Source organism: Rattus norvegicus, chromosome 2 (genome assembly GCF_036323735.1).
Source record: "Rattus norvegicus strain BN/NHsdMcwi chromosome 2, GRCr8, whole genome shotgun sequence".
In the NCBI taxonomy this organism is placed as follows: Eukaryota; Metazoa; Chordata; class Mammalia; order Rodentia; family Muridae; genus Rattus; species Rattus norvegicus.
This window is the reverse complement of record NC_086020.1, coordinates 115,817,769-115,824,182: the sequence shown is the minus strand read 5'-3', so window position 1 is coordinate 115,824,182 and position 6,414 is coordinate 115,817,769. Positions and strand designations below refer to the sequence as shown.

The 6,414-nt window shown below is 35.8% G+C and overlaps 1 protein-coding gene across 11 annotated transcripts in view; it reads left to right on the top strand.

The window, feature by feature from the left end:
* Positions 1-6,414, top strand: part of Egfem1 (EGF-like and EMI domain containing 1) — a 651,262-nt gene that overhangs the window by 428,847 nt on the left and 216,001 nt on the right.

Below are 6,414 nucleotides of genomic sequence, written 5' to 3'. Positions count from 1 at the left end.
TGTGTATATATATACATATATATATGTATATATATATGTATATATATATATATATATATATATAGAGAGAGAGAGAGAGAGAGAGAGAGAGAGAGAGAAAGAAGGGGGGATAGCAATTTCTTTAAAAAATATAAGGCCTGTGATTCAAACCCAACACTATAAACACAAATATTTTAAAAATAAATCTTATTTTATTATGTTTAATTATGTCTATATAGGTCTCCCTCTTTCCCTCTCCCCATCTGTGTTTGTGTGTGTGTGTGTGTGTGTGTGTGTGTGTGTGTGTGTGTGTGTGTGTGTGTGTATGTAGGGAACTGTACAGATGCCTGTGGAATCCAGAAGGGAGCTCAGATCCCTTACAGCCAGAGTTAGTAGATGGTCTTAAGCTGCTCAGTGTAGGTGCTGAGAACTGAACTTGTGTTCTCTGCAGAAGTAGGGAATACTATTAACCACTGAGCTATGTCTATTGGTCTATCTCCTGAAATAAGATTTTCTATGAGTATATCTTTGAGCTTTTCCATGTATGCCTTTTATTTATGGTGTTTCTTTTAATCTCTAAAAATATAAACTATATTTTTATAATATAGTTAGAAGTTTGGTATGCTGCTAAATTTCTCCTAAGCAAAAAGACACATTAAGTTCTTTTCTGTGGCTCTTTTAATACAAATCATTTTGACTAACAAAACCTCTAATTTCCTTTTATTTTTTTAACTTTACCAAATTTTAATCTAGTGTCATTAACTGTTTGTAAGCCTCCTGAAAGTATAGAGTCAAATTTGGTTTAAGGTTTATTGATAGTGTACATCAGGAGTAAGAAAAATGAATGCATATTGAAGGGGTTCATCATTCACCACATTTTGTATCTTAAATTTATTAGCTTTCTACCTTTATCTTACAAAGGTGCACTCCATATTCTTGTGTATACAGGACCTTGCATCTGACTTCCCTGATTTGTAGAAGAGATTTTAAATAATAAAATCAGTAGCTTTATGCCAGAGATGGTAAATCAAGAGCCACTCATTGTATAAAACACATTAAGGATGTTTCATCCTTAATGGAAATAATGTGCAGGGTAGGATATCTACCTCAGTCTTGGATGCCCACCCAGGCTTTCCTGGGGCACCTCAGAGAAGGAAGGAAGAGAGAATGAGAAGAGGTGGGACAATGGGGTGCCTGCTCTGAAGCCAAGAACAAAAGTATATGCTTATAAAACAAACTAAAAGAGAAAATAGTATGAAACAAACCATGGCTAGGTCTCATGGAAACAGTAGGCAAGGGCACAGAAGGCAAGAGAAATGCCGTGCCTGCACAGGTGGAGCTAGGAAGTGTTGCTCTGAAAGTCAAAGGAAAAGGTCAGTACCCAATTAGCTGCACTTAAAATTCAATGGACAGAAATGACAAGAAAAAAAAATCAGGAGCCAGGAGATTGCCAAATACCTACCAAAGTGGACTAAGGTTTGGATTCCCACCCCTGGGCTGAAAGCTATGAAGATGTAGTCCTAGGGGTGGGAAGGTGGAGAGATCACACTCCTGATGAGCTGGCCTTCTAGAATAGTGGAGTCATCAAACTCTGTGTTCACCAAATGACTCTGACTTGGTAACTAAAATGGGGAGCAATCTAGGAAGGCACTTGATGTTAACCTTTGGCTTCCACACGCACACACACACACACACACACACACACACACACACACACACACATGGGAATGATTACACGACTACAAGCACATCATGCACACATATACATACAAAGAAAGAAAATCAGAAATGTGCATTATAGTAAAATATATGATGGATAGAAATGAGATAGTATCTGTAAAGTGAACACAGAAACCAGTCACGTTATTTCCAACAATGATGGTGGAATGACATATAAAGGGCTTGAAAAGGCCAATAGCGAACCTCGAGCTGTTCTTTCTATTAAGAAGACTCTTTAAATTTTGACAATAAATGGAGAAGAGGTAGCCCTCCTGTGAGGCAGTGTTGCAGATGACTGTGGGATGCATCTAATACTTCAGTTTTATATTTGACTCTCCACTCATAATGTATAGCTCTGTATGATGGCTTTGCTCCAAAGAGTATAAAAGACTTAAGACAGCCTTATTACTGTAAAATGAGGAAACTAGAAGGTACTTAATCAGCCAGAGGATCAAGGTCAGCAGCAACAGCTAAGTCCTGTTGATGTGAAAATTGCCATTTATCCCTGTGGTCCTCTGTAATACAACCTACTTAAACTTAACCTTGACTAGCTTACAAATAAATGAGATTCAGACTATAGTTATTTTATTTGGCTTTGACATTACTGGGGGGTCACCCCAATCTACTCTTCTAACTGCTAGCCTGGCTATGCCCCAGCATTGTATCCCAGATACATGCTGTTTCTCTTGGCCTTATGCTCATTGTCCATATTTCCTCACGGTGGCTTTTCCCTGTCCTCTCTCTTCCTCCTCCTTCTCCCTCTGTCTCTCCTCCTCCAACCAGATCACTCCAAACTCACCCAACTTTAATCCCTCTAGTAATTGGCTCTAGCCAATTCTATTTAACAAATAGCTTTAAATTAAGGAATGAGGTTGCACAAAAAAAAAAAAAATCCTGTGAATGTGAGAATTCACTCATAGTCCTAGACTTTTGGGTACAGAATTTAACATTACAATACATAACAACAGAGCAAGCCTCAACAGTCTTTCTGTTCAAAATATATGATTCTAACCTAAGACAAGAAAGACATCGCACAAAATCAAATCACAAATTGGACTACACAATATCTGACTAGTTTTTCTCAGAACTCTCAAGGACATCAAAACTAAAGAAAGTTTTGAGACTGAGACAAGGCAATTAAACATAGTGTGATATCATGGCAGGAATCTTGAGACAGAAGAAAGGTATTATGCAAAAATAGGAAATGTCAATGAAGTGTGACTATGTAATAGTGCCCTATTGAAACTTACTCATTAACTAAATAAGCGCACCTAACTAACGTAAGATATTTATGTGATTTGTGAGATGTTGGGTACAGGGTAACTATTTTAAATTTTAATTTTTCCCTCCAATGTAAAATTATTAAAATGAAAGTCCAGGTGAAGATATATTTACTAACAACTAAAACATGAAAAATTTTTAACTAATTATAAATATGAAAATACATGTTCCGTTCAGCTTTCAAAAAATTAACATTGTTCTAGAAACGGACAGGTAAATGGAGAAAAAAATTATAAGTCCCACAAAGAGTGATACATGGGTGAACCTAAGTTACTCATCCCATAAAATAACAATATAAGGTGGACACAGTTTAAACATCAGACACGACCATAGTGATAATAGTAGTCATGGTAGTGATGCAGAAGCCTAAGTCTAACAGAATCAATATAACTACAGTGACTAGAGTTTCTGGAAGTGGTTAAACACTAGTTTATATTATGATATAATAATGAATGGTGTAGGGTCTACAGTTACCACTAAAATTAACAAATTAATATAGAATAGAATGTTTAAAAAGAAGGAAAATTGAAAACTTAAATACTAAATTTGAAGGAAGGTACTTTTGGGTTGGAATTATAACATAGCAGATGATAGCATAGAAACATGGAAATGATAGATTTAATTCAAATATTTCAGTAGTTATAGGTCAGTAATGCAAGTAATTACATATAGGTAAAAAAGTAAGGGATCTACAATGTGTTTATGTTTGGAGAGAGCTAGAATATGTTCAAATAATTCATGAGAAATTCTCAAATGGGTGGATAATGAAGGGTAAAAGTAGACTCTAGAGTATGAAATTCATGCCAACAGTAAGCAGAAGGAAATTGATGCATGAAACAATGTCACAAAAAGTCAACTTTAATGAGACATGCTAGGTCTAAAAGGGCATATTTTATCACAAAGGGTCATATCTTCTAGGAAAATGTGGTTACATTAATAAAGCTACAAATTGGATGAAACAGAACTTTCAATCATAAAAGGACAAACAAAATCCAATAAAGAGACTGAGAAAAATCCTTGAAGATATAAAAAATATGAAAAGCCTGAGTAGCAAACTAGAATTGATTAAATATATATGTTTATACTTATGTGACACATATGCATATAACTTTAACTCTATATTGAACAAGTGTTAGAATATGAAGCACTTTTAAAAAGTTTGAAGTATTGAGATTTTGTTGAATATATACTGTCTCAATCATGGAATTTATCTAGTATTTAATAAAAAGAGATTAGAAAGTCCTCAGTTTGAAAATCTCAGATATAATTTAAAGTAATCTTAAGGAAAAATGTTCACATCTTGTAGGAAATGCTTTAAGCTGAGGAATAATTAAGACAAACCATGAAAAACTGTGAGGCACAGCCAACGTTTCAGCTTTAGGAAAATGTGTGCCCTACCTTAAACATGTCAGCGCAATATGCTCTCTTCTGAAGCAGCTATAGTTTCTTCCTCTCCCAGGTCATACATGCAACTGTTTTATAAAAGGAAGAAGTTCTGTCTCTCCCAGTCATTGTCTCATTCCCCTTCTCTTCCTCTTTTCCCCCTCCTTCTCCTCTAATCTCAGCTGCCCTTCAGTACATTTGCTCAATAGATTCAGACATGATGCCATTGGCTTCTAAGAGTGGATCATAGGAAATATTGCAGCTTCTCTTTGAACTTCTTGAAATAGTCTCTCTGAGGATGAAAGCTACCATATAAAATATCTTGACTTTGAGCACAAGCAGAAAGAAAGCTCATGGTTGGCATGTAGAGGGGAAACATTCAGGGAGAAAGAAATATCTCACTACCAAACAGGAATCCCAGCACCTCCACCCAGATTCCAGTCTGAGAATGAACATCCAGCACACAGATTGAGTTCAACTGCCACCCGATTCTACTGGTGGTCTGAAGGACCTCACATGGAGGACCACCAAATTGGGCCTGTCAATTCCCAGTAACAAAAAAGAAAATAACACATTATCTTTTAACCACTTACTGTTCAGGTAGATTGTCACACATAGAGAGGTGAACAGAAATATAATTAAAAGTAAAAAGACAATGATTGGAGTTAGAACAGCAAAAGAAAGACAGAAAGTACTGCTATTTTCTGTGCCGTCGTGACAAGGCACAGGAAAATTATGAGAGAAGACCAATGAGCTTTGCTGAAAAATGAATAACCTTTAGACATTTGGAAAACACAAGATAAGTGTCACACAGCGGACTTGAGAGGTTGCATGGATGGTTTGCTGGTTGGAATGAGAATAGGTTGACACTTAGTCCCCACTTGATGAGCTCTCAGAAAGGATTAGGAGGTATGACTGTTTTGGAGAAGGTGGGTCACTGGAAGTGGGCTCTTAGGTTTCAAAAGTCCACACCAGGTTTCTCTCTCTCTCTCTCTCTCTCTCTCTCTCTCTCTCTCTCTCTCTCTCTCTCTCTCTCTCTCTCTCACTCTCTCTCCTATGGGTCAAAATGTAGCTCTCACCTACTGTTCTAGCAACATGTATGACGCCATGCTCCCTCCTATGGTGATAAAGGACTAACTCTCTGAAACCGTAAACTCCCAATTGAATGCTTTCTTTTGTAAACATGCTTGGGCATGGTGTCTGTTCACAGCAATAGAACAGTGACTAAGACAGAGGTGTAGACTATGGTAGGTGAAAGATAAAAAAATAGGTGAAAGAAAAAAATAGGTGATAGATAAATGATTGATAAATAAACACAAACTTAGATAAATAGGTGATAGGTGATAGATAGATAGATAGATAGATAGATAGATAGATAGATAGATAGTAGATGGAAGATAGGTTATAGATAGTTGATAAAAGATAGATAAATTACAAACAACAGATAACAGAAAGATATATGGGAATTTAAAACTATCCTAGTAAAAATAAGGAAGAAAAATTATGATCTAATGCAAACATATTATTTATTCCATCTTGAAACATGGTCCATCTTCAAAATGAATTCCAAGAAAAAGAATGGAGACTTAAGTACTGTTGGGAAAGTTGGGTAATAAAAGCCAGTATGAAAATATTGAGAAAAGCTTAACATAGTATATTTAGACATCTATGTAAAATAGAAAAAAAATCCCCATAGTCACACAATTTATCCCAGTGTATTTTGCTGTACACTTGAATATGTATTATAATAAATAAATGTTAGCTAATAAGTCAGTCTCTCTCTTTCACACACACACACACACACACACACACACACACACACACATGCACAGTACATATGTAGAAACGCAATACACAAGCACAGCCACATGTTGCAGGTGGCATAATAAATGAACTCAAATATTTAAGTAAGAAAGGAAACTAAATTATATTTGGAGCATACAAAAACGAAGAACTTGCTTTTGTTCCTATGAAACATGAATGTAAGAATCTGATGCTACAAAATAATGTGGGGAAGAGTCTTGAAAGGAAAGAAAAATAGTCACATCATAA